We start from the raw sequence: 26,288 nt of genomic DNA, 5'->3' as shown, positions 1-26,288 counted from the left end.
TATTTTTGGAACCTCAGCATTTTTGTTCTCCATATTTTAATAGGCACAACTAAAAGGCACCTCAGGTAAACAATGGAGATGGATGGATACTAGTATACTTATGGATGACGAGCGACTGCCGACACATAGGTAGCTACAGCCGTGGACTACCGTACTGTGTCTGCTGCTAATATAGACTGGATGATAATGAGATAAAATTAAAATATATATATATATATCACACTAGTACTGCAGCCGGACAGGTATATATTATGTAATGACGGACCTGCTGGACACTGTCTGTCAGACTCAGCACTGCAGACTCCTAAAGTAAGCTACTAGTATCAAGAAGATAGAAAAAAAAAAAACACGGGTAGGTGGTATACAATTATGGATGGACGAGCGACTGCCGACACAGAGGTAGCTACAGCCGTGGACTACCGTACTGTGTCTGCTGCTAATATAGACTGGATGATAATGAGATAAAATTAAAATATATATATATATATATCACACTAGTACTGCAGCCGGACAGGTATATATTATGTAATGACGGACCTGCTGGACACTGTCTGTCAGCACTGCAGACTCCTAAAGTAAGCTACTAGTATCAAGAAGATAGAAAGAAAAAAAAACCACGGGTAGGTGGTATACAATTATGGATGGACGAGCGACTGCCGACACAGAGGTAGCTACAGCCGTGGACTACCGTACTGTGTCTGCTGCTAATATAGACTGGATGATAATGAGATAAAATTAAAATATATATATATATATCACACTAGTACTGCAGCCGGACAGGTATATATTATGTAATGACGGACCTGCTGGACACTGTCTGTCAGCACTGCAGACTCCTAAAGTAAGCTACTAGTATCAAGAAGATAGAAAGAAAAAAAAACACGGGTAGGTGGTATACAATTATGGATGGACGAGCGACTGCCGACACAGAGGTAGCTACAGCCGTGGACTACCGTACTGTGTCTGCTGCTAATATAGACTGGATGATAATGAGATAAAATTAAAATATATATATATATCACACTAGTACTGCAGCCGGACAGGTATATATTATGTAATGACGGACCTGCTGGACACTGTCTGTCAGCACTGCAGACTCCTAAAGTAAGCTACTAGTATCAAGAAGATAGAAAAAAAAAAAACCACGGGTAGGTGGTATACAATTATGGATGGACGAGCGACTGCCGACACAGAGGTAGCTACAGCCGTGGACTACCGTACTGTGTCTGCTGCTAATATAGACTGGATGATAATGAGATAAAATTAAAATATATATATATATCACACTAGTACTGCAGCCGGACAGGTATATATTATGTAATGACGGACCTGCTGGACACTGTCTGTCAGCACTGCAGACTCCTAAAGTAAGCTACTAGTATCAAGAAGATAGAAAAAAAAACCCCACGGGTAGGTGGTATACAATTATGGATGGACGAGCGACTGCCGACACAGAGGTAGCTACAGCCGTGGACTACCGTACTGTGTCTGCTGCTAATATAGACTGGATGATAATGAGATAAAATTAAAATATATATATATATCACACTAGTACTGCAGCCGGACAGGTATATATTATGTAATGACAGACCTGCTGGACACTGTCTGTCAGCACTGCAGACTCCTAAAGTAAGCTACTAGTATCAAGAAGAAAGATAAAAAAAAAACCACGGGTAGGTGGTATACAATTATGGATGGACGAGCGACTGCCGACACAGAGGTAGCTACAGCCGTGGACTACCGTACTGTGTCTGCTGCTAATATAGACTGGATGATAATGAGATAAAATTAAAATATATATATATATATATCACACTAGTACTGCAGCCGGACAGGTATATATTATGTAATGACGGACCTGCTGGACACTGTCTGTCAGCACTGCAGACTCCTAAAGTAAGCTACTAGTATCAAGAAGATAGAGAAAAAAAAAAACCACGGGTAGGTGGTATACAATTATGGATGGACGAGCGACTGCCGACACAGAGGTAGCTACAGCCGTGGACTACCGTACTGTGTCTGCTGCTAATATAGACTGGATGATAATGAGATAAAATTAAAATATATATATATATCACACTAGTACTGCAGCCGGACAGGTATATATTATGTAATGACGGACCTGCTGGACACTGTCTGCAGAATGTTTTTATAAAAACACCACACAACGAGTGTTTAACTTTTTCAGGCAGACAATCACAATATACTGGTGGTCAGCAGACAATCACAATACTGGTGGTCAGTGGTCACTGGTCAGTCACACTGGCAGTGGCACTCTGGCAGCAAAAGTGTGCACTGTACTTAAAATATGTACTCCTGCTATAACTGCTCCCCAGTCTCCCCCACAATTAAGCTGTGTGAGCAGTGAGCACTCAGCACAGTCAGATAATGATATACAGTATTACATATGATGCAGCACACTGGGCTGAGCACAGATATGGTATGTGACTGTGTCACACTGTGTATCGTTTTTTATCAGGCAGAGAACGGATTAATTAAACTGGTGGTCACTGGTCACACTATCAGCAGCAAGTAGTACTCCTAATAATATGCTCCCCAAAATTTGTGTCTCTCTCTAGTACTCTAGTCTAAACGGAGAGGACGCCAGCCACGTCCTCTCCCTATCAATCTCAATGCACGTGTGAAAATGGCGGCGACGCGCGGCTCCTTATATAGAATCTGAGTCTCGCGATAGAATACGAGCCTCGCGAGAATCCGACAGCGGGATGATGACGTTCGGGCGCGCTCGGGTTAACCGAGCAAGGCGGGAAGATCCGAGTCGCTCGGCCCCGTGTAAAAAAACCTGAAGTTCGGGCGGGTTCGGATTCCGAGGAACCGAACCCGCTCATCTCTAGTTCTAACATTTCCGAATTTTATTACTTCAGGCTCTCTGAAGAAGGAATAAAATTCTGAAATGTTACACATTTGCTGTAATCGCAGTATGGCTTAATAATGTATTGAAGTCCATTTAAATGCCGCCTCCCTGAATATTACTATTATTTAATTATCTTTGGATGGCACCGGGGCACCTTTAACCGTGACGGATTCATTGGATCATATACATGTAGATAAGAATAAAAACATAAGGAATTGTGAAGAAGGGAGCATCGGTCTGTAACAATTTGAACCTATGGACTCTAGCACCTACATATAGTATTGATTTTTATGTGTGAACACTTTTCCTTGTGTGCGGCTTTTAATAGCTTCAAGGGCTGGCTTATGAGCCCGGTGGCTGAAATTTATTTGTATATATATATATATATATATACATACACGCACACACACATATGTGTGTGTATATATATGTATACTGTGTAAGCACTACTATGTGGCATAAGATGAATAAGGGGTACTACTGTGTACAATAATGTTAATAAGGGGCTCTAGTGTGTGTCGTAATGTGTGTAATGGGTACTACTGTGGGGATGCGGTCAACATCCCACGGATGGAATCCCGGCGGTCGAAATAATGACGCCGGAATCCCGACCGGCACAATCCCGACATATTCTTCCTCAGTGGGTGTCCACGACACCCATAGAGGGAGAATATAATAGTGTGCCGAGCGTAGCGAAGCACCGTGCCCGCAAGGGGCAGCGTTCCGCTCGCCACCCCTGTCGGGATTGTGTGGTCGGGATTCCGGCGTCGGTATTTCGACCGCCGGGATCCCGTCCAGCGGGATTACATACTGATCCCCTACTGTGTGGCATAATGTGAATAATGGATACTACTGTGCAGTGTAATGTGAATAAGTATAAGTTCCAATACTGTGGTTAATTTGTTTCAGGGGTACTATTGTGTGGCCAGTGGCCACACCCCTTTTTCAGCACAAGCACCTTCCCCATTTCAAATATGGGGGGGCACTAGTCCCTTACTTTGCCAGGGCGCTCGGACTCCTAGATACACCCCTACGAATCGGTATCGCAAGCTGCCTAACACCATGAGATGTGCACTAACTTTCCTTAAGATTTTGACTATATAGTCAAAATCTTACAGATTTATCTCACCGTGTGTACACACCTTTATTCTCTACTTGCACATACACAGTCATCACACCACACATGCAGAAGCATGGCTGATCAAGAAACTGAGCGATCACTTAACCTTTACAAACTGCAGGAACAGTATTCAAATCAATGGGGGTGACTCCGCAACAGTCTAGAATAAATCCAAATTATTATGGATAGAGAGAAACCAGCATTTACTAATTTATGTGGCTAGGTAGTCACTATCAATCCTGCTGGTGGCACACCAAAAAGTCAGTATACAATTTAAAGTACAAGGAAAGAAGAAGAAAGAAGACTTTTGGTTGGTGCACTCTTAGGAAAGGGACGTATGTCAATGTGTATTGTAGTGGAGGTATAAGAATTAACTTTTATTCATTATTAGTTAAAATATAGTCCCCTAACAAAATTAAAACACATTGATGAATATCTGTATAAAAATAAGCAGCAGTAGTGATGGGAATGATTAACCCGTATTGACAATCCTAGATTGGATTGTTTTGCGCAGCCTGTATGAGCTTGTGCTACCCTATAATGTTGGCTCACTTATGCCTCACACTGTATCTGCTTAGCCACATGCAGAATGTGGGTCTGATTGCATCCGAGAGTGAAGGTGATGGTCCTTATCTTCCAAACGATATGTGGTAAGATGGCATCTGGGTTATCCGCCAGAGGTTAGTAATGGGAAAAGGTATAGTAACAGAGTGAAGCTTGCTGTCAATGTTAGACCGGAGTGTCCCCGAGTCTCCAACCTACTACACCAGGTATTCCCAGGTGGTCTCCCGCCAGGTACTGACACGGACCTATACTGTATAGCTTCCAAGATCGGACGAGATTGGGCACATGCAACTATGGTGTGGTAGTAGGTCACAGGAGTCCTAAATCACCTCTTCTCCAGAATCATTGATGAGAGTTCATGGAAAATATCCAGATAGAAGATATAAGATATAGAGCGGGATCTGATGTTGGTGTTAGGCAGTAGGATAAACCTACCAGTTGGAAAACTGCCGTAGGTGAAGGTTCTGGATCACCAATGAGAGTCTATGATGGTGAAGAGGGAATATGAGTGGTTTTATTCTCTTTTCCAACCTGTTGGCGGTGAAAATACCATTACCTGACCTATAACCAAACTAAAGGTAAATTGAATAAACAGTGTGAAACATATGACAATTTTTATACAATTATACCTGTGGATAAGAATTCCACCTGCGGGCAAGCATGTAGTAGCTACGGATAGAAGCCCATAAGAGTGTAACTAACAAGCTACACAGTCCTATACTATGATATGGTCATAACACATAAGGCAATAAAGAGTTTGAACAGCACTTGTGTGTAAACACAGAGGTATAGCGTCACCGCGGTGAGTTATAAACATTTATACAGTTAACCTGTGGATAAGCAGCTGTACCTGTGGATAAACAGCTGTAACAGTTACACCTGTGGATAAGTAGCTGTAATTGCACCTATGATATGATCATAACACATAAGGCAGTAAAGAGTTTAAACAGCACTTGTGTGTATACACAGAGGTATAGAGTCACCGTGGTGAGCTCAAAGCATTTATACAGTTACACCTGTGGATAAGCAGCTGTAATTACACCTATAGATAGCGTGTACTGTCTGCAGACAGAAGCCTCAAAAAGGTAGAACAGCCAGTGGGCTACAAGGTGTTATGAATTACACCTATGGTTAAGTATGTGGGATTACACCTGTGGATAAGCATATAATATCTGCAGACAGAGGCCCTCAGAGTTTATGACCACCGGGATACACAATCCTGCTGAATGATGTGATCAAAACGGATAAGGTTGTTAGAAAGTTAAACAGCTTATATTGCTGTTGTTGTGAAACTAACTTATAGGGTTCTGGGTTAGCCTCCTCTGATTATCAGGCTACCTATGAATAGTGTGCCCAGGCTGACACCCAAGCACGGTCCTACTGTGTTGGGTGAAATCGGTTAGCCCACCCTTGGCTCCTGCTGGTAGGCTCCGTTTTTCTCTCCTGGTCCCTGCAATGAATTATACATGGAGTGTGTGGTGTATGGCCGAACCCCCCCGAACTTCACCTATTTTACACGGGTCAGAGGCAGCCTCGGATCTTCCCGCCTTGCTCGGTTAACCCGAACGAGGACGAACGTCATCATCCCGCTGTCGGATTCTTGCGAGATTCGTATTCCATATAAAGAGCCGCGCGTCGCCGCCATTTCACTCGTGCATTGGAGATTGAACGGAGAGGACGTGGCTACGTTCTCTCCCTGAAAAGCTCCGTATCTGTGCTCAGTGTGCTGCAAATATCTGTGCTCAGTGTGCTGCAAATATCCGTGCTCAGTGTGCTGCAAATATTTACACACAAGTGCTGTTCAAACTCTTTATTGCCTTATGTGTTATGACTAGAGATAAGCGGGTTCGGTTTGTTGAGATCCGAACCCCCCCGAACTTCACCTATTTTACACGGGTCCGAGGCAGCCTCGGATCTTTCCGCCTTGCTCGGTTAACCAGAACGAGGACGAACGTCATCATCCCGCTGTCGGATTCTCGCGAGATTCGTATTCCATATAAAGAGCCGTGCGTCGCCGCCATTTTCACTCATGCATTGGAGATTGAACGGAGAGGACGTGGCTACGTTCTCTCCCTGAAAAGCTCCATATCTGTGCTCAGTGTGCTGCAAATATCTGTGCTCAGTTCTAGACAGTATCCTGATCATCAGTGCTCAATATCTGCTGCATTGTTGTATGACCAGTATAATATATATATATATATATATATATATATATATAGTACAGTGCAGCATTTTGGTGACCACCAGTATAGTAGTACAGTACAGTAGTCCATTGCTGTATCTCGTAGCTCCGTGTCACTTCAAGTATCCATATCTGTGCTGCATTGTTGTGAGCAGTATATAGTAGTACAGTGCAGCATTTTGGTGACCAACAGTATATAGTTGTACAGTACAGTAGTCCATTGCTGTATCTTGCAGCTCCATATCACTTCAAGTATCCATATCTGTGCTGTATTGTTGTGAGCAGTATATAGTAGGACAGTAAGAGTAGGCCATTGCTATTGATATAATAATATTACTGGCATATAATTCCACACATTAATAAATGGAGAACAAAAATGTGGAGGGTAAAATAGGGAAAGATCAAGATCCACTTCCACCTAGTGCTGAAGCTGCTGTCACTAGTCATGGATGAGACGATGAAATGCCATCAACGCCGTCTGCCAAGGTCGATGCCCAATGTCATAGTAGAGAGCGTGTGAAATCCAAAAAGCAAAAGTTCAGTAAAATGATGACCCACAAATCTAAATTAAAAGCGTCTAAGGAGAAGCGTAAACTAAACATGCCAATGTGCCATTTACGACACGGAGTGGCAAGGAACGGCTGAGGCCCTGGCCTGTGTTCATGGCTAGTGGTTCAGCTTCACATGAGGATGGAAGCACTCATCCTCCTGCTAGAAAAATGAAAAGAGTTAACCTGGCAAAAGCACAGCAAAGAACTGTGCATTCTTCTAAATCACAAATCCCTAAGGAGAGTCCAATTGTGTCGGTTGCGATGCCTGACCTTCCCAACACTGGACGGGAAGAGGTGGCTCCTTCCACCATTTGCACGCCCCCTGCAAGTGCTGGAAGGAGCACCCACAGTCCAGTTCCTGATAGTCAAATGAAGATGTCACTGTTGAAGTACACCAGGATGAGGATATGGGTGTTGCTGGCGCTGAGGAGGAAATTGACAAGGAGGATTCTGATGGTGAGGTGGTTTGTTTAAGTAAGGCACCCGGGGAGACACCTGTTGTCCGTGGGATGAATAAGGCCATTGGCATGCCTGCTCAAAATACCAAAAAAATCACCTCTTCGGTGTGGAATTATTTCAACAGAAATGCGGACAACTGGTGTCAAGCCGTGTGTTGCCTTTGGGGGTAATTCTGAGTTGATCGCAGCAGGATCTTTGTTAGCAGTTGGGCAAAACCATGTGCACTGCAGCGGAGGCAGATATAACATGTGCAGAGAGAGTTAGAATTGGGTGTGTTGTGTTCAATCTGCAATCTAAATTGCAGTGTAAAATAAAGCAGCCAGTATTTACACTGCACAGAAACAAAATAACCCACCCAAATCTAACTCTCTGTTATATCTGCCTCCCCTGCAGTGCACATGGTTTTGCCCAACTGCTAACAAAAATCCTGCTGCAATCAACTCAGAATTACCCCCTTTGTCAAGCTGTAATAAGTAGGGGTAAGGACGTTAACCACCTAGGAACATCCTCCCTTATATGTCACCTGGAGCACATTCATCAGAAATCATTGACAAGTTCAAAAACTTTGAGTGACAGCGGAAGCAGTCCACTGGCAACTAAATCCCTTCCTCTTGTACCCAAGCTCCTACAAACCACACCACCTACTCCCTCAGTGTAAATTTCCTCCTTAGACAGGAAAGCAAACAGTCCTGCAGGCCATGTCACTGGCAAGTCTGACGAGTTTTCTCCTGACTGGGATTCCTCCGATGGATCCTTGAGTGTAACGTCTACTGCTGCTGGCGCTGCTGTTGTTGCTGCTGGGAGTCGATCATCATCCCAGAGGGGAAGTCGGAAGACCACTTGTACTACTTCCAGTAAGCAACTGACTGTCCAACAGTCCTTTGCGAGGAAGATGAAATATCACAGCAGTCATCCTGTTGCAAAGCGGATAACTCAGGCCTTGGCAGCTGTGTTGGTGTTAGACGTGCATCCGATATCTGGCGTTAGTTCACAGGGACTTAGAGAATTTCTTTAGGTTGTGTGTCCCCGGTACCAAATACCATCTAGGTTCCACTTCTCTAGCCAGGCGATACCGAGAATGTACACAGACGTCAGAAAAAGACTCACCAGTGTCCTAAAAAATGCAGTTGTACCCAATGTCCACTTATTCACGGACATGTGGACAAGTGGAGTAGGGAAGACTCAGGACTATATGACTGTGAAAGACCACTGGGTAGATATATTGCCTCCCGCAGCAAGAACAGCAGCGGCGGCACCAGTAAAAGCATCTCGCAAACGGATTTGTGGCATCGGACAACGCCACCAATATTGTGCGTGCATTACATGTGGGCAGATTCCAGCATGTCCCATGTTTTGCACATACATTGAATTTGGTGATGTAGAATTTTTTTAAAAATGACAGGGGAGTGCAAGAGATGCTGTCGGTGGCCCGAAGAATTGTGGGCCACTTTCGGCATTCAGCCACCGTGTGCCGAAGACTGGAGCACCAGCAAACACTTCTGAACCTGCCCCGCCATCATCTGAAGCAAGTGGTGGTAACAAGGTGGAATTCAACCCTCTATATGCTTCAGAGTATGGAGGAGCAGCAAAAGGCCATTCAAGCCTATACATTTGCCTATGATATAGGCAAAGGAGGGGGAATGCACCTGACTCAAGCGCAGTGGAGAATGATTTCAATATTGTGCAAGGTTCTGCAACCCTTTGAACTTGCCACACGTGAAGTCAGTTCAGACACTGCCAGCCTGAGTCAGGTCATTCCCCTCATCAGGCTTTTTGCAGAAGCAGCTGGAGAGATTGAAGGAGGAGCTAAAACGGAGCGATTCCGCTAGGCATGTGGGACTTCTGGATGGAGCCCTTCATTCGCTTAACCAGGATTCACGAGTGGTCAATCTGTTGAAATCAGAGTACTACATTTTGGCAACCGTGCTTGATCCTAGGTTTAATGCCTACGTTGTATCTCTCTTGCACATGTTCAAAGACCTGCTGGTGATACACTTGTCAAGTCAAGCGGAACTTGACCCGCCAACAGCTCCTCCTTCACATTCTTCCGCCACTGGAGCTGCCAGGAAAAGGATCAGATTTCCAAAACCACCCGCTGGCGGTGATGCAGGGCAGTCAGGAGCGAAAACTGACATCTGGTCCGGACTGAAGGACCTGCCAACGATTACTGACATGTCGTCTACTGTCACTGCATATGATTCTGTCACCATTGAAAGAATGGTGGAAGATTATATGAGTGACAGCATCCAAGTAGGCACGTCAGACAGTCCGTACGTATACTGGCAGAAAAAAGAGGCAATTTGGAGGCCCTTGCACAAACTGGCTTTATTTTACCTAAGTTGCCCCCCCTCCAGTGTGTACTTCGAAAGAGTGTTTAGTGCAGCTGGTCAACTTGTCAGCGATCGGCGTACGAGGTTACTTACAGAAAATGTGGAGAAGATGATGTTCATCAAAATGAACTATAATCAATTCCTCCGTGGAGACATTCACCAGTAATTGCCTCCAGAAAGTACATAGGGACCTGAGATGGTGGATTCCACTGGGGACGAATTAATAATCTGTGAGGAGGGGGATGTACACAGTGAAAGGGGTGAGGAATCAGAGGATGATGATGAGGTCGACATCTTGCCTCTATAGAGCCAGTTTGAGCAAGGAGAGATTGATAGCTTCTTTTTTTGGTGGGGGCCCAAACCAACCAGTCATTTCAGTCACAGTCGTGTGGCAGACCCTGTCGCTGAAATGATGGGTTTGTTAAAGTGTGCATGTCCTGTTTATACAACATAAGGGTGGGTGGGAGGGCCCAAGGACAATTCCATCTTGCAGCTCTTTTTTTATTTATTTATCTTTGCATCATGTGATGTTTGGGGACAATTTTTTTAAGTCCCATCCTGTCTGATACTGCAGTGCGACTCCTAGATGGGCCAGGTGTTTTTGCCGCCCACTTGTGTCGCTTAGCTTAGTCATCCAGCTACCTCATTGCACCCTTTTTTTCCTTTGCATTATGTGTTCTTTGGGGCCTAGTTTTTAAAACTGCCATCCTGTCTGACACTGCAGTGCCACTTCTAGATGGGCCAGGTGTTTGTGCCGCCCTCTTGGGTCGCTTAGCTTAGTCATCCAGCGACCTCGGTGCAAATTTTAGGACTAAAAATAATATTGTGAGGTGTTCAGAATAGACTGGAAATGAGTGGAAATGATGGTTATTGGGGTTAATAATACTATAGGATCAAAATTACCCCCAAATTCTATGATTTAAGCTGTTTTTGAGGGGTTTTTGAAAAAAAAACACCCGAATCCAAAACACACCCGAATCCGACAAAAAGTTTTAAGGGAGGTTTTGCCAAAATGCGTCCAAATCCAAAACACGACCGCGGAACCGAATCCAAAACCAAAACACAAAACACGAAAAATTTCCATATCATAGTATTGGACTGTGTAGCTTGTAATAGGCCCTACATACACACTGGCCGATTTTTTGAAAGATATGAACGATCTCGTTCATAAATGAACGAGAACTCGTTCATATCTTTCAGTGTGGAGGCTCCAGCGATGAACGATGCGCGGTCCCGCGCTCGTTCATCGCTGGTCCCCCGTCGGCTGTGCATGCAGGCCAATATGGACGATCTCGTCCATATTTGCCTGCAGTTCTATGGAGCCGCGTGACGGGGGGAGTGAAGAAACTTCACTCCCCCCGTCACTGCCCCCCCGCCGCCGGGTCGCTCGTCGGCCGTATTCGCCGTCGGGCAGCTCGGCGGCGGGTCGGCCAGTGAGTAGGGCCCTTTAGTTACACTCTTATGACCTTCTATCCGTAGATACTACATGCTTACCCACAGGTGGAATACTTATCCACAGGTATAATTGTGTAAAAATTGGCATATATCTCACACTGTTTATTCAATTTACCTTTAGTTTGGTTATAGGTCAGGTAATGGTATTTTCACCGCCAATAGGTTGGTAAAGAGAGTAACCCCACTCATATTCCCTCTTCACCATCAGGGACTCTCATTGGTGATCCAGTACCTTCACCTACGGCAGTTTTCCAACTGGTAGGTTTATCCTACTGCCTAACACCAACATCAGATCCCGCTCTATGGGGGTCATTCCGAGTTGATCGCTCACTAGTAACTTTTTGCAGCGCTGCGATCAGGTTAAATCTCGGCAAAACTGCGCATGCGTATGCACTGCAATGCGCAGGTGCGTCGTACAGGTACAAAGAGGATCGGTGCTGGGCGATGGATTTAACGAAGAATCCATTTACACAGCCGATCGCAAGGTGATTGACAGAAAGAGGGCGTTTGTGGGTGTCAACTGACCGTTTTCTGGGAGTGTTTGGAAAAACGTAGGCGTGTCCAAGCATTTGCAGGGCGGGTGTCTGACATCAATTATGGGACTAAAAAGACTGAACTGATCACAGCGGCTGAGTAAGTCCAGAGCTACTCAGAAACTGCTGCAACAGCGTTCGCACACTTGCAAAGCGAAAATATACTCCCCCATAGGCGGCGACTATCTGATTGCAGCACTGCAAAAAGTTCCTAGCGAGCGAAAAACTCAGAATTACTCCTTATATCTTATATCTTCTATCTGGATATTTTCCATAAACTCTCATCAATGATTCTGGAGAAGAGGTGATTTAGGACTCCTGTGACCTACTACCAAACCATACTGCATGTGCCCAATCTCGTCCGATCATGGAAGCTATACAGTATAGGGCCGTGTCAGTACCAGGCGGGAGACCACCTGGGAATACCTGGTGTAGTAGGTTGAAGACAGCAGATTTACTCTGTTACTATACCTTTTCCCATTACTAACCTGTGGCGGATAACCCAGATGCCATCTTACCACATATCGTTTGGCAGATAAGGACCATCACCTTGACTCTCGGATGTAATCAGACCCACATTCTGCATGTGGCTAAGCAGATACAGTATGAGGCATAAGTGAGCCAACATTATAGGATAGCACAAGCTCATACAGGCTGCGCAGAACAATCCAATCTAGGATTGTCTATATGGGGTAATCATTCCCGTCACTACTGCTGCTTATTTTTATACTGATATTCATCAGTGTGTTTTAATTTTGTTAGGGCACTATATTTTAACTAATAATGAATAAAAGTTAATTCTTATACCTCCACTACAATACACATTGACACACGTCCCTTTCCTAAGAGTGCACCAACCAAAAGTCTTCTTTCTTCTTCTTTCCTTGTACTTCAAACTGCAGGAACGGGCCACATGGATGTGATAATTTTCAAATCCTAACAATACTGTACATTAATTCTTATTGCCGTAATAAGCAAACATTAAAAATGATAATTATTGGGTCTAAAACACAATAATTACAGTAATAAAAAGACCCCTTAATGAGCAGTTCTGTAGAGCTTGTGCTGAGTGTTATATTTTATGAGCACTATTGCAGACCATGGGCCTAATTCAGACGTGATCACTGTTGTGCGAATTTGCACATCGGCCAATTATCGAATGACTGTGCATGCGTGTGCACCGCAATGCGCAGGTGCGAGCACAAACAGCGACAGAATGTTGTGAAAATTTTGATCGCTAGGCGAACGCAAGGTGATTGACAGGAAGCGGATGTTTGTGGGTGGTAACTTTACGTTTTCTGGGAGTGTCATGTCCGCTACGGCCCCGATCAGCCTGTTTGTATCGCGCTGTAGGAGTAAGTCCTGGACTACGCACAGACTGGAAAAATCGTTCGCTGGTGAGTGGGTTGCGAATGAATTTGCAGATGTCCGTTGTCTGGTGAAGTTTTCGTGCGGCGTACGCATGCATTCGCACACTTGCACTGAGCTGGTTTTCACTCCCTATGGGCGGCGACTATCTGATCGCAGCCCTCTGAAAATTTGCAGAGGAGCAATCAGGTCTGAATTATGCCCCATGTTGAAACTTATGCAAAGTGAATGGGTGTAAAAAAAGTTAAATATATTTTTAACTTCTATTGGGCCTAATTCTGAGTTGATCGCAGCAGCAAATTTGTTAGCAATTGGTCAAAACCATGTGCAGTGCAGGTGGGGCAGATATAACATGTGCAGAGAGAGTTAGATTTGGGTGGGGTGTATTCAAATTGAAATCTAAATTGCAGTGTAAAAATAAAGCAGCCAGTATTTACCCTGCACAGAAACAAAATAACCCACCCAGCAGTGGCAAACGCAGGATTTGCATGGGGGGGTTTCCAGAACTGGGCGGAGCCAATCACGGGGGTGGGGACTGAGGTGACCCAGTATATGCTGGGTCCGTAAAACTAGTGTGTCTGTGTGTGTGTGTGTGTGTGTGTGTGTGTGTGTATATATATATAAATACTGTACATATATCTACACATATATATGTATATATATACATGTATATATATATATACACATGAGCCCGGTGGCTGAAATTTATTTGTATATATATATATATATATATATATACATACACGCACACACACATATGTGTGTGTATATATATGTATACTGTGTAAGCACTACTATGTGGCATAAGATGAATAAGGGGTACTACTGTGTACAATAATGTTAATAAGGGGCTCTAGTGTGTGTCGTAATGTGTGTAATGGGTACTACTGTGGGGATGCGGTCAACATCCCACGGATGGAATCCCGGCGGTCGAAATAATGACGCCGGAATCCCGACCGGCACAATCCCGACATATTCTTCCTCAGTGGGTGTCCACGACACCCATAGAGGGAGAATATAATAGTGTGCCGAGCGTAGCGAAGCACCGTGCCCGCAAGGGGCAGCGTTCCGCTCGCCACCCCTGTCGGGATTGTGTGGTCGGGATTCCGGCGTCGGTATTTCGACCGCCGGGATCCCGTCCAGCGGGATTACATACTGATCCCCTACTGTGTGGCATAATGTGAATAATGGATACTACTGTGCAGTGTAATGTGAATAAGTATAAGTTCCAATACTGTGGTTAATTTGTTTCAGGGGTACTATTGTGTGGCCAGTGGCCACACCCCTTTTTCAGCACAAGCACCTTCCCCATTTCAAATATGGGGGGGCACTAGTCCCTTACTTTGCCAGGGCGCTCGGACTCCTAGATACACCCCTACGAATCGGTATCGCAAGCTGCCTAACACCATGAGATGTGCACTAACTTTCCTTAAGATTTTGACTATATAGTCAAAATCTTACAGATTTATCTCACCGTGTGTACACACCTTTATTCTCTACTTGCACATACACAGTCATCAGACCACACATGCAGAAGCATGGCTGATCAAGAAACTGAGCGATCACTTAACCTTTACAAACTGCAGGAACAGTATTCAAATCAATGGGGGTGACTCCGCAACAGTCTAGAATAAATCCAAATTATTATGGATAGAGAGAAACCAGCATTTACTAATTTATGTGGCTAGGTAGTCACTATCAATCCTGCTGGTGGCACACCAAAAAGTCAGTATACAATTTAAAGTACAAGGAAAGAAGAAGAAAGAAGACTTTTGGTTGGTGCACTCTTAGGAAAGGGACGTATGTCAATGTGTATTGTAGTGGAGGTATAAGAATTAACTTTTATTCATTATTAGTTAAAATATAGTCCCCTAACAAAATTAAAACACATTGATGAATATCTGTATAAAAATAAGCAGCAGTAGTGATGGGAATGATTAACCCGTATTGACAATCCTAGATTGGATTGTTTTGCGCAGCCTGTATGAGCTTGTGCTACCCTATAATGTTGGCTCACTTATGCCTCACACTGTATCTGCTTAGCCACATGCAGAATGTGGGTCTGATTGCATCCGAGAGTGAAGGTGATGGTCCTTATCTTCCAAACGATATGTGGTAAGATGGCATCTGGGTTATCCGCCAGAGGTTAGTAATGGGAAAAGGTATAGTAACAGAGTGAAGCTTGCTGTCAATGTTAGACCGGAGTGTCCCCGAGTCTCCAACCTACTACACCAGGTATTCCCAGGTGGTCTCCCGCCAGGTACTGACACGGACCTATACTGTATAGCTTCCAAGATCGGACGAGATTGGGCACATGCAACTATGGTGTGGTAGTAGGTCACAGGAGTCCTAAATCACCTCTTCTCCAGAATCATTGATGAGAGTTCATGGAAAATATCCAGATAGAAGATATAAGATATAGAGCGGGATCTGATGTTGGTGTTAGGCAGTAGGATAAACCTACCAGTTGGAAAACTGCCGTAGGTGAAGGTTCTGGATCACCAATGAGAGTCTATGATGGTGAAGAGGGAATATGAGTGGTTTTATTCTCTTTTCCAACCTGTTGGCGGTGAAAATACCATTACCTGACCTATAACCAAACTAAAGGTAAATTGAATAAACAGTGTGAAACATATGACAATTTTTATACAATTATACCTGTGGATAAGAATTCCACCTGCGGGCAAGCATGTAGTAGCTACGGATAGAAGCCCATAAGAGTGTAACTAACAAGCTACACAGTCCTATACTATGATATGGTCATAACACATAAGGCAATAAAGAGTTTGAACAGCACTTGTGTGTAAACACAGAGGTATAGCGTCACCGCGGTGAGTTATAAACATTTATACAGTTAACCTGTGGATAAGCAGCTGTACCTGTGGATAAACAGCTGTAACAGTTACACCTGTGGATAAGTAGCTGTAATTGCACCTATGATATGATCATAACACATAAGGCAGTAAAGAGTTTAAACAGCACTTGTGTGTATACACAGAGGTATAGAGTCACCGTGGTGAGCTCAAAGCATTTATACAGTTACACCTGTGGATAAGCAGCTGTAATTACACCTATAGATAGCGTGTACTGTCTGCAGACAGAAGCCTCAAAAAGGTAGAACAGCCAGTGGGCTACATGGTGTTATGAATTACACCTATGGTTAAGTATGTGGGATTACACCTGTGGATAAGCATATAATATCTGCAGACAGAGGCCCTCAGAGTTTATGACCACCGGGATACACAATCCTGCTGAATGATGTGATCAAAACGGATAAGGTTGTTAGAAAGTTAAACAGCTTATATTGCTGTTGTTGTGAAACTAACTTATAGGGTTCTGGGTTAGCCTCCTCTGATTATCAGGCTACCTATGAATAGTGTGCCCAGGCTGACACCCAAGCACGGTCCTACTGTGTTGGGTGAAATCGGTTAGCCCACCCTTGGCTCCTGCTGGTAGGCTCCGTTTTTCTCTCCTGGTCCCTGCAATGAATTATACATGGAGTGTGTGGTGTATGGCCGAACCCCCCCGAACTTCACCTATTTTACACGGGTCAGAGGCAGCCTCGGATCTTCCCGCCTTGCTCGGTTAACCCGAACGAGGACGAACGTCATCATCCCGCTGTCGGATTCTTGCGAGATTCGTATTCCATATAAAGAGCCGCGCGTCGCCGCCATTTCACTCGTGCATTGGAGATTGAACGGAGAGGACGTGGCTACGTTCTCTCCCTGAAAAGCTCCGTATCTGTGCTCAGTGTGCTGCAAATATCTGTGCTCAGTGTGCTGCAAATATCCGTGCTCAGTGTGCTGCAAATATTTACACACAAGTGCTGTTCAAACTCTTTATTGCCTTATGTGTTATGAGTAGAGATAAGCGGGTTCGGTTTGTTGAGATCCGAACCCCCCCGAACTTCACCTATTTTACACGGGTCCGAGGCAGCCTCGGATCTTTCCGCCTTGCTCGGTTAACCAGAACGAGGACGAACGTCATCATCCCGCTGTCGGATTCTCGCGAGATTCGTATTCCATATAAAGAGCCGTGCGTCGCCGCCATTTTCACTCATGCATTGGAGATTGAACGGAGAGGACGTGGCTACGTTCTCTCCCTGAAAAGCTCCATATCTGTGCTCAGTGTGCTGCAAATATCTGTGCTCAGTTCTAGACAGTATCCTGATCATCAGTGCTCAATATCTGCTGCATTGTTGTATGACCAGTATAATATATATATATATATATATATATATATATATATAGTACAGTGCAGCATTTTGGTGACCACCAGTATAGTAGTACAGTACAGTAGTCCATTGCTGTATCTCGTAGCTCCGTGTCACTTCAAGTATCCATATCTGTGCTGCATTGTTGTGAGCAGTATATAGTAGTACAGTGCAGCATTTTGGTGACCAACAGTATATAGTTGTACAGTACAGTAGTCCATTGCTGTATCTTGCAGCTCCATATCACTTCAAGTATCCATATCTGTGCTGTATTGTTGTGAGCAGTATATAGTAGGACAGTAAGAGTAGGCCATTGCTATTGATATAATAATATTACTGGCATATAATTCCACACATTAATAAATGGAGAACAAAAATGTGGAGGGTAAAATAGGGAAAGATCAAGATCCACTTCCACCTAGTGCTGAAGCTGCTGTCACTAGTCATGGATGAGACGATGAAATGCCATCAACGCCGTCTGCCAAGGTCGATGCCCAATGTCATAGTAGAGAGCGTGTGAAATCCAAAAAGCAAAAGTTCAGTAAAATGATGACCCACAAATCTAAATTAAAAGCGTCTAAGGAGAAGCGTAAACTAAACATGCCAATGTGCCATTTACGACACGGAGTGGCAAGGAACGGCAGAGGCCCTGGCCTGCGTTCATGGCTAGTGGTTCAGCTTCACATGAGGATGGAAGCACTCATCCTCCTGCTAGAAAAATGAAAAGAGTTAACCTGGCAAAAGCACAGCAAAGAACTGTGCATTCTTCTAAATCACAAATCCCTAAGGAGAGTCCAATTGTGTCGGTTGCGATGCCTGACCTTCCCAACACTGGACGGGAAGAGGTGGCTCCTTCCACCATTTGCACGCCCCCTGCAAGTGCTGGAAGGAGCACCCACAGTCCAGTTCCTGATAGTCAAATGAAGATGTCACTGTTGAAGTACACCAGGATGAGGATATGGGTGTTGCTGGCGCTGAGGAGGAAATTGACAAGGAGGATTCTGATGGTGAGGTGGTTTGTTTAAGTAAGGCACCCGGGGAGACACCTGTTGTCCGTGGGATGAATAAGGCCATTGGCATGCCTGCTCAAAATACCAAAAAAATCACCTCTTCGGTGTGGAATTATTTCAACAGAAATGCGGACAACTGGTGTCAAGCCGTGTGTTGCCTTTGGGGGTAATTCTGAGTTGATCGCAGCAGGATCTTTGTTAGCAGTTGGGCAAAACCATGTGCACTGCAGCGGAGGCAGATATAACATGTGCAGAGAGAGTTAGAATCAGGTGTGTTGTGTTCAATCTGCACTCTAAATTGCAGTGTAAAATAAAGCAGCCAGTATTTACACTGCACAGAAACAAAATAACCCACCCAAATCTAACTCTCTGTTATATCTGCCTCCCCTGCAGTGCACATGGTTTTGCCCAACTGCTAACAAAAATCCTGCTGCAATCAACTCAGAATTACCCCCTTTGTCAAGCTGTAATAAGTAGGGGTAAGGACGTTAACCACCTAGGAACATCCTCCCTTATATGTCACCTGGAGCACATTCATCAGAAATCATTGACAAGTTCAAAAACTTTGAGTGACAGCGGAAGCAGTCCACTGGCAACTAAATCCCTTCCTCTTGTACCCAAGCTCCTGCAAACCACACCACCTACTCCCTCAGTGTAAATTTCCTCCTTAGACAGGAAAGCAAACAGTCCTGCAGGCCATGTCACTGGCAAGTCTGACGAGTTTTCTCCTGACTGGGATTCCTCCGATGGATCCTTGAGTGTAACGTCTACTGCTGCTGGCGCTGCTGTTGTTGCTGCTGGGAGTCGATCATCATCCCAGAGGGGAAGTCGGAAGACCACTTGTACTACTTCCAGTAAGCAACTGACTGTCCAACAGTCCTTTGCGAGGAAGATGAAATATCACAGCAGTCATCCTGTTGCAAAGCGGATAACTCAGGCCTTGGCAGCTGTGTTGGTGTTAGACGTGCATCCGATATCTGGCGTTAGTTCACAGGGACTTAGAGAATTTCTTTAGGTTGTGTGTCCCCGGTACCAAATACCATCTAGGTTCCACTTCTCTAGCCAGGCGATACCGAGAATGTACACAGACGTCAGAAAAAGACTCACCAGTGTCCTAAAAAATGCAGTTGTACCCAATGTCCACTTATTCACGGACATGTGGACAAGTGGAGTAGGGAAGACTCAGGACTATATGACTGTGAAAGACCACTGGGTAGATATATTGCCTCCCGCAGCAAGAACAGCAGCGGCGGCACCAGTAAAAGCATTTCGCAAACGGATTTGTGACATCGGACAACGCCACCAATATTGTGCGTGCATTACATGTGGGCAGATTCCAGCATGTCCCATGTTTTGCACATACATTGAATTTGGTGATGTAGAATTTTTTTAAAAATGACAGGGGAGTGCAAGAGATGCTGTCGGTGGCCCGAAGAATTGTGGGCCACTTTCGGCATTCAGCCACCGTGTGCCGAAGACTGGAGCACCAGCAAACACTTCTGAACCTGCCCCGCCATCATCTGAAGCAAGTGGTGGTAACAAGGTGGAATTCAACCCTCTATATGCTTCAGAGTATGGAGGAGCAGCAAAAGGCCATTCAAGCCTATACATTTGCCTATGATATAGGCAAAGGAGGGGGAATGCACCTGACTCAAGCGCAGTGGAGAATGATTTCAATATTGTGCAAGGTTCTGCAACCCTTTGAACTTGCCACACGTGAAGTCAGTTCAGACACTGCCAGCCTGAGTCAGGTCATTCCCCTCATCAGGCTTTTTGCAGAAGCAGCTGGAGAGATTGAAGGAGGAGCTAAAACGGAGCGATTCCGCTAGGCATGTGGGACTTCTGGATGGAGCCCTTCATTCGCTTAACCAGGATTCACGAGTGGTCAATCTGTTGAAATCAGAGTACTACATTTTGGCAACCGTGCTTGATCCTAGGTTTAATGCCTACGTTGTATCTCTCTTGCACATGTTCAAAGACCTGCTGGTGATACACTTGTCAAGTCAAGCGGAACTTGACCCGCCAACAGCTCCTCCTTCACATTCTTCCGCCACTGGAGCTGCCAGGAAAAGGATCAGATTTCCAAAACCACCCGCTGGCGGTGATGCAGGGCAGTCAGGAGCGAAAACTGACATCTGGTCCGGACTGAAGGACCTGCCAACGATTACTGACATGTCGTCTACTGTCACTGCATATGATTCTGTCACCATTGAAAGAATGGTGGAAGATTATATGAGTGACAGCATCCAAGTAGGCACGTCAGACAGTCCGTACGTATACTGGCAGAAAAAAGAGGCAATTTGGAGGCCCTTGCACAAACTGGCTTTATTTTACCTAAGTTGCCCCCCCTCCAGTGTGTACTTCGAAAGAGTGTTTAGTGCAGCTGGTCAACTTGTCAGCGATCGGCGTACGAGGTTACTTACAGAAAATGTGGAGAAGATGATGTTCATCAAAATGAACTATAATCAATTCCTCCGTGGAGACATTCACCAGTAATTGCCTCCAGAAAGTACATAGGGACCTGAGATGGTGGATTCCACTGGGGACGAATTAATAATCTGTGAGGAGGGGGATGTACACAGTGAAAGGGGTGAGGAATCAGAGGATGATGATGAGGTCGACATCTTGCCTCTATAGAGCCAGTTTGAGCAAGGAGAGATTGATAGCTTCTTTTTTTGGTGGGGGCCCAAACCAACCAGTCATTTCAGTCACAGTCGTGTGGCAGACCCTGTCGCTGAAATGATGGGTTTGTTAAAGTGTGCATGTCCTGTTTATACAACATAAGGGTGGGTGGGAGGGCCCAAGGACAATTCCATCTTGCAGCTCTTTTTTTATTTATTTATCTTTGCATCATGTGATGTTTGGGGACAATTTTTTTAAGTCCCATCCTGTCTGATACTGCAGTGCGACTCCTAGATGGGCCAGGTGTTTTTGCCGCCCACTTGTGTCGCTTAGCTTAGTCATCCAGCTACCTCATTGCACCCTTTTTTTCCTTTGCATTATGTGTTCTTTGGGGCCTAGTTTTTAAAACTGCCATCCTGTCTGACACTGCAGTGCCACTTCTAGATGGGCCAGGTGTTTGTGCCGCCCTCTTGGGTCGCTTAGCTTAGTCATCCAGCGACCTCGGTGCAAATTTTAGGACTAAAAATAATATTGTGAGGTGTTCAGAATAGACTGGAAATGAGTGGAAATGATGGTTATTGGGGTTAATAATACTATAGGATCAAAATTACCCCCAAATTCTATGATTTAAGCTGTTTTTGAGGGGTTTTTGAAAAAAAAACACCCGAATCCAAAACACACCCGAATCCGACAAAAAGTTTTAAGGGAGGTTTTGCCAAAATGCGTCCAAATCCAAAACACGACCGCGGAACCGAATCCAAAACCAAAACACAAAACACGAAAAATTTCCATATCATAGTATTGGACTGTGTAGCTTGTAATAGGCCCTACATACACACTGGCCGATTTTTTGAAAGATATGAACGATCTCGTTCATAAATGAACGAGAACTCGTTCATATCTTTCAGTGTGGAGGCTCCAGCGATGAACGATGCGCGGTCCCGCGCTCGTTCATCGCTGGTCCCCCGTCGGCTGTGCATGCAGGCCAATATGGACGATCTCGTCCATATTTGCCTGCAGTTCTATGGAGCCGCGTGACGGGGGGAGTGAAGAAACTTCACTCCCCCCGTCACTGCCCCCCCGCCGCCGGGTCGCTCGTCGGCCGTATTCGCCGTCGGGCAGCTCGGCGGCGGGTCGGCCAGTGAGTAGGGCCCTTTAGTTACACTCTTATGACCTTCTATCCGTAGATACTACATGCTTACCCACAGGTGGAATACTTATCCACAGGTATAATTGTGTAAAAATTGGCATATATCTCACACTGTTTATTCAATTTACCTTTAGTTTGGTTATAGGTCAGGTAATGGTATTTTCACCGCCAATAGGTTGGTAAAGAGAGTAACCCCACTCATATTCCCTCTTCACCATCAGGGACTCTCATTGGTGATCCAGTACCTTCACCTACGGCAGTTTTCCAACTGGTAGGTTTATCCTACTGCCTAACACCAACATCAGATCCCGCTCTATGGGGGTCATTCCGAGTTGATCGCTCACTAGTAACTTTTTGCAGCGCTGCGATCAGGTTAAATCTCGGCAAAACTGCGCATGCGTATGCACTGCAATGCGCAGGTGCGTCGTACAGGTACAAAGAGGATCGGTGCTGGGCGATGGATTTAACGAAGAATCCATTTACACAGCCGATCGCAAGGTGATTGACAGAAAGAGGGCGTTTGTGGGTGTCAACTGACCGTTTTCTGGGAGTGTTTGGAAAAACGTAGGCGTGTCCAAGCATTTGCAGGGCGGGTGTCTGACATCAATTATGGGACTAAAAAGACTGAACTGATCACAGCGGCTGAGTAAGTCCAGAGCTACTCAGAAACTGCTGCAACAGCGTTCGCACACTTGCAAAGCGAAAATATACTCCCCCATAGGCGGCGACTATCTGATTGCAGCACTGCAAAAAGTTCCTAGCGAGCGAAAAACTCAGAATTACTCCCTATATCTTATATCTTCTATCTGGATATTTTCCATAAACTCTCATCAATGATTCTGGAGAAGAGGTGATTTAGGACTCCTGTGACCTACTACCAAACCATACTGCATGTGCCCAATCTCGTCCGATCATGGAAGCTATACAGTATAGGGCCGTGTCAGTACCAGGCGGGAGACCACCTGGGAATACCTGGTGTAGTAGGTTGAAGACAGCAGATTTACTCTGTTACTATACCTTTTCCCATTACTAACCTGTGGCGGATAACCCAGATGCCATCTTACCACATATCGTTTGGCAGATAAGGACCATCACCTTGACTCTCGGATGTAATCAGACCCACATTCTGCATGTGGCTAAGCAGATACAGTATGAGGCATAAGTGAGCCAACATTATAGGATAGCACAAGCTCATACAGGCTGCGCAGAACAATCCAATCTAGGATTGTCTATATGGGGTAATCATTCCCGTCACTACTGCTGCTTATTTTTATACTGATATTCATCAGTGTGTTTTAATTTTGTTAGGGCACTATATTTTAACTAATAATGAATAAAAGTTAATTCTTATACCTCCACTACAATACACATTGACACACGTCCCTTTCCTAAGAGTGCACCAACCAAAAGTCTTCTTTCTTCTTCTTTCCTTGTACTTCAAACTGCAGGAACGGGCCACATGGATGTGATAATTTTCAAATCCTAACAATACTGTACATTAATTCTTATTGCCGTAATAAGCAAACATTAAAAATGATAATTATTTGGTCTAAAACACAATAATTACAGTAATAAAAAGACCCCTTAATGAGCAGTTCTGTAGAGCTTGTGCTGAGTGTTATATTTTATGAGCACTATTGCAGACCATGGGCCTAATTCAGACGTGATCACTGTTGTGCGAATTTGCACATCGGCCAATTATCGAATGACTGTGCATGCGTGTGCACCGCAATGCGCAGGTGCGAGCACAAACAGCGACAGAATGTTGTGAAAATTTTGATCGCTAGGCGAACGCAAGGTGATTGACAGGAAGCGGATGTTTGTGGGTGGTAACTTTACGTTTTCTGGGAGTGTCATGTCCGCTACGGCCCCGATCAGCCTGTTTGTATCGCGCTGTAGGAGTAAGTCCTGGACTACGCACAGACTGGAAAAATCGTTCGCTGGTGAGTGGGTTGCGAATGAATTTGCAGATGTCCGTTGTCTGGTGAAGTTTTCGTGCGGCGTACGCATGCATTCGCACACTTGCACTGAGCTGGTTTTCACTCCCTATGGGCGGCGACTATCTGATCGCAGCCCTCTGAAAATTTGCAGAGGAGCAATCAGGTCTGAATTATGCCCCATGTTGAAACTTATGCAAAGTGAATGGGTGTAAAAAAAGTTAAATATATTTTTAACTTCTATTGGGCCTAATTCTGAGTTGATCGCAGCAGCAAATTTGTTAGCAATTGGTCAAAACCATGTGCAGTGCAGGTGGGGCAGATATAACATGTGCAGAGAGAGTTAGATTTGGGTGGGGTGTATTCAAATTGAAATCTAAATTGCAGTGTAAAAATAAAGCAGCCAGTATTTACCCTGCACAGAAACAAAATAACCCACCCAGCAGTGGCAAACGCAGGATTTGCATGGGGGGGTTTCCAGAACTGGGCGGAGCCAATCACGGGGGTGGGGACTGAGGTGACCCAGTATATGCTGGGTCCGTAAAACTAGTGTGTCTGTGTGTGTGTGTGTGTGTGTGTGTGTGTGTGTGTGTGTGTGTGTGTATATATATATAAATACTGTACATATATCTACACATATATATGTATATATATACATGTATATATATATATATATATACATACACACACACACACACACACACACACATACATATACACATATACATAGCATATTAAACATGCATACATTTATATATATATATATATGTACAGTACACATATATATATATACACGTGTATATATATATATATATATATATATATATCATGTGTGTGTGTGTGTGTGTGTGTGTGTGTGTGTGTGTTTATATGTATGTATGTATATATACATGTGTATATATGTATGCACATGGATATCTATGTACTATAATTAAAATAAAGTAAACTTTTATTGCACTTACAAGTGCCACCAGGAAGACAGCAGGCTGCAGAGGACGCTAGACAGCCATTAATAATACTCTTGCAGCTAAAAAAAAAAAAAAAAACTTTTTTTTTTTTTTAGTCGAGGGGGGTTTCTGGGTGCTCGGAAACCCCCCTGGGTGCGCCACTGGCCAAATCTAACTCTCTCTGCACATGTTATATCTGCCCCCCCCCCCCCTGCAGTGCACATGGTTTTGCCCAATTGCTAACAAACTTGCTGCTGCGATTAACTCAGAATTACCCCCATTGTCATTAAGGTAAATTCATCGCAAAAGCACAATGAACACTTATCCTACATGTATGAGCCCTTAACCAGTTAAAACATCATTTACACATACTGATATAGCCACACTCATCATGACTATATTTAGGAGTGAATGCTCCTCATTTGCTGCGCCCGCACTGACTGGTTGGAGCACCATTTATCATTCGTAACAAGTGATTACAAGAATATCAATCGTTGCTAAATTTATCCTGTATGCAGGGCCGGATTTAGGTCCACATGGGCCTGGGGCTGAAAATATTCAAAGGTATATTATGAGTAAAAGGGGAGGTGTGATCAGTGCTGTGCGTGTGTGTGGCCAGAGCCATCTGGGCTTGTACACCCCCTTCCCTATAAACCCCAGTGTCTCCCTAAATTTGTAAAAATATAAAAAAAATTGCATAATTTTGTGAGAAAATTGGAAATGCAATCTTAATGGTTATGATTTATGGCCAGCTGGTGGCTAGTGATCATCATGCTGCCATGATGATGGGCCTATTTTTATGTAGAGGCCTGGATCTGTATCTCAATCCGCCCCATTGATAATCTGGCCCTGCCTATATGTAGAGAAGAATGGAGTGGAAATGAGAAAGAGAAAGAGTGCTCATGGAAATTGAAGTAAAAGGGGCAGAAAAGACTTTGAAATACTGTACAAAGATTGAGAATGTAGTATAGT

General features: G+C 44.5%; 4 pseudogenes; 2 read left to right on the top strand and 2 right to left on the bottom strand.

The window, feature by feature from the left end:
• Window positions 1-4,750: 4,750 nt before the first annotated feature.
• On the bottom strand, window positions 4,751-4,869 carry LOC134913029 (5S ribosomal RNA; annotated as a pseudogene).
• Window positions 4,870-12,392: 7,523 nt separating this feature from the next.
• LOC134912259 (5S ribosomal RNA) lies at window positions 12,393-12,510 on the top strand (annotated as a pseudogene).
• Window positions 12,511-15,657: 3,147 nt separating this feature from the next.
• On the bottom strand, window positions 15,658-15,776 carry LOC134913027 (5S ribosomal RNA; annotated as a pseudogene).
• A 7,525-nt stretch (window positions 15,777-23,301) lies between these two features.
• On the top strand, window positions 23,302-23,419 carry LOC134912257 (5S ribosomal RNA; annotated as a pseudogene).
• Window positions 23,420-26,288: the final 2,869 nt, after the last annotated feature.

Source organism: Pseudophryne corroboree, chromosome 4 (assembly GCF_028390025.1).
Source record: "Pseudophryne corroboree isolate aPseCor3 chromosome 4, aPseCor3.hap2, whole genome shotgun sequence".
NCBI classification, from domain to species: domain Eukaryota; kingdom Metazoa; phylum Chordata; class Amphibia; order Anura; family Myobatrachidae; genus Pseudophryne; species Pseudophryne corroboree.
This window is presented reverse-complemented; position numbering and strand designations above follow the sequence as displayed.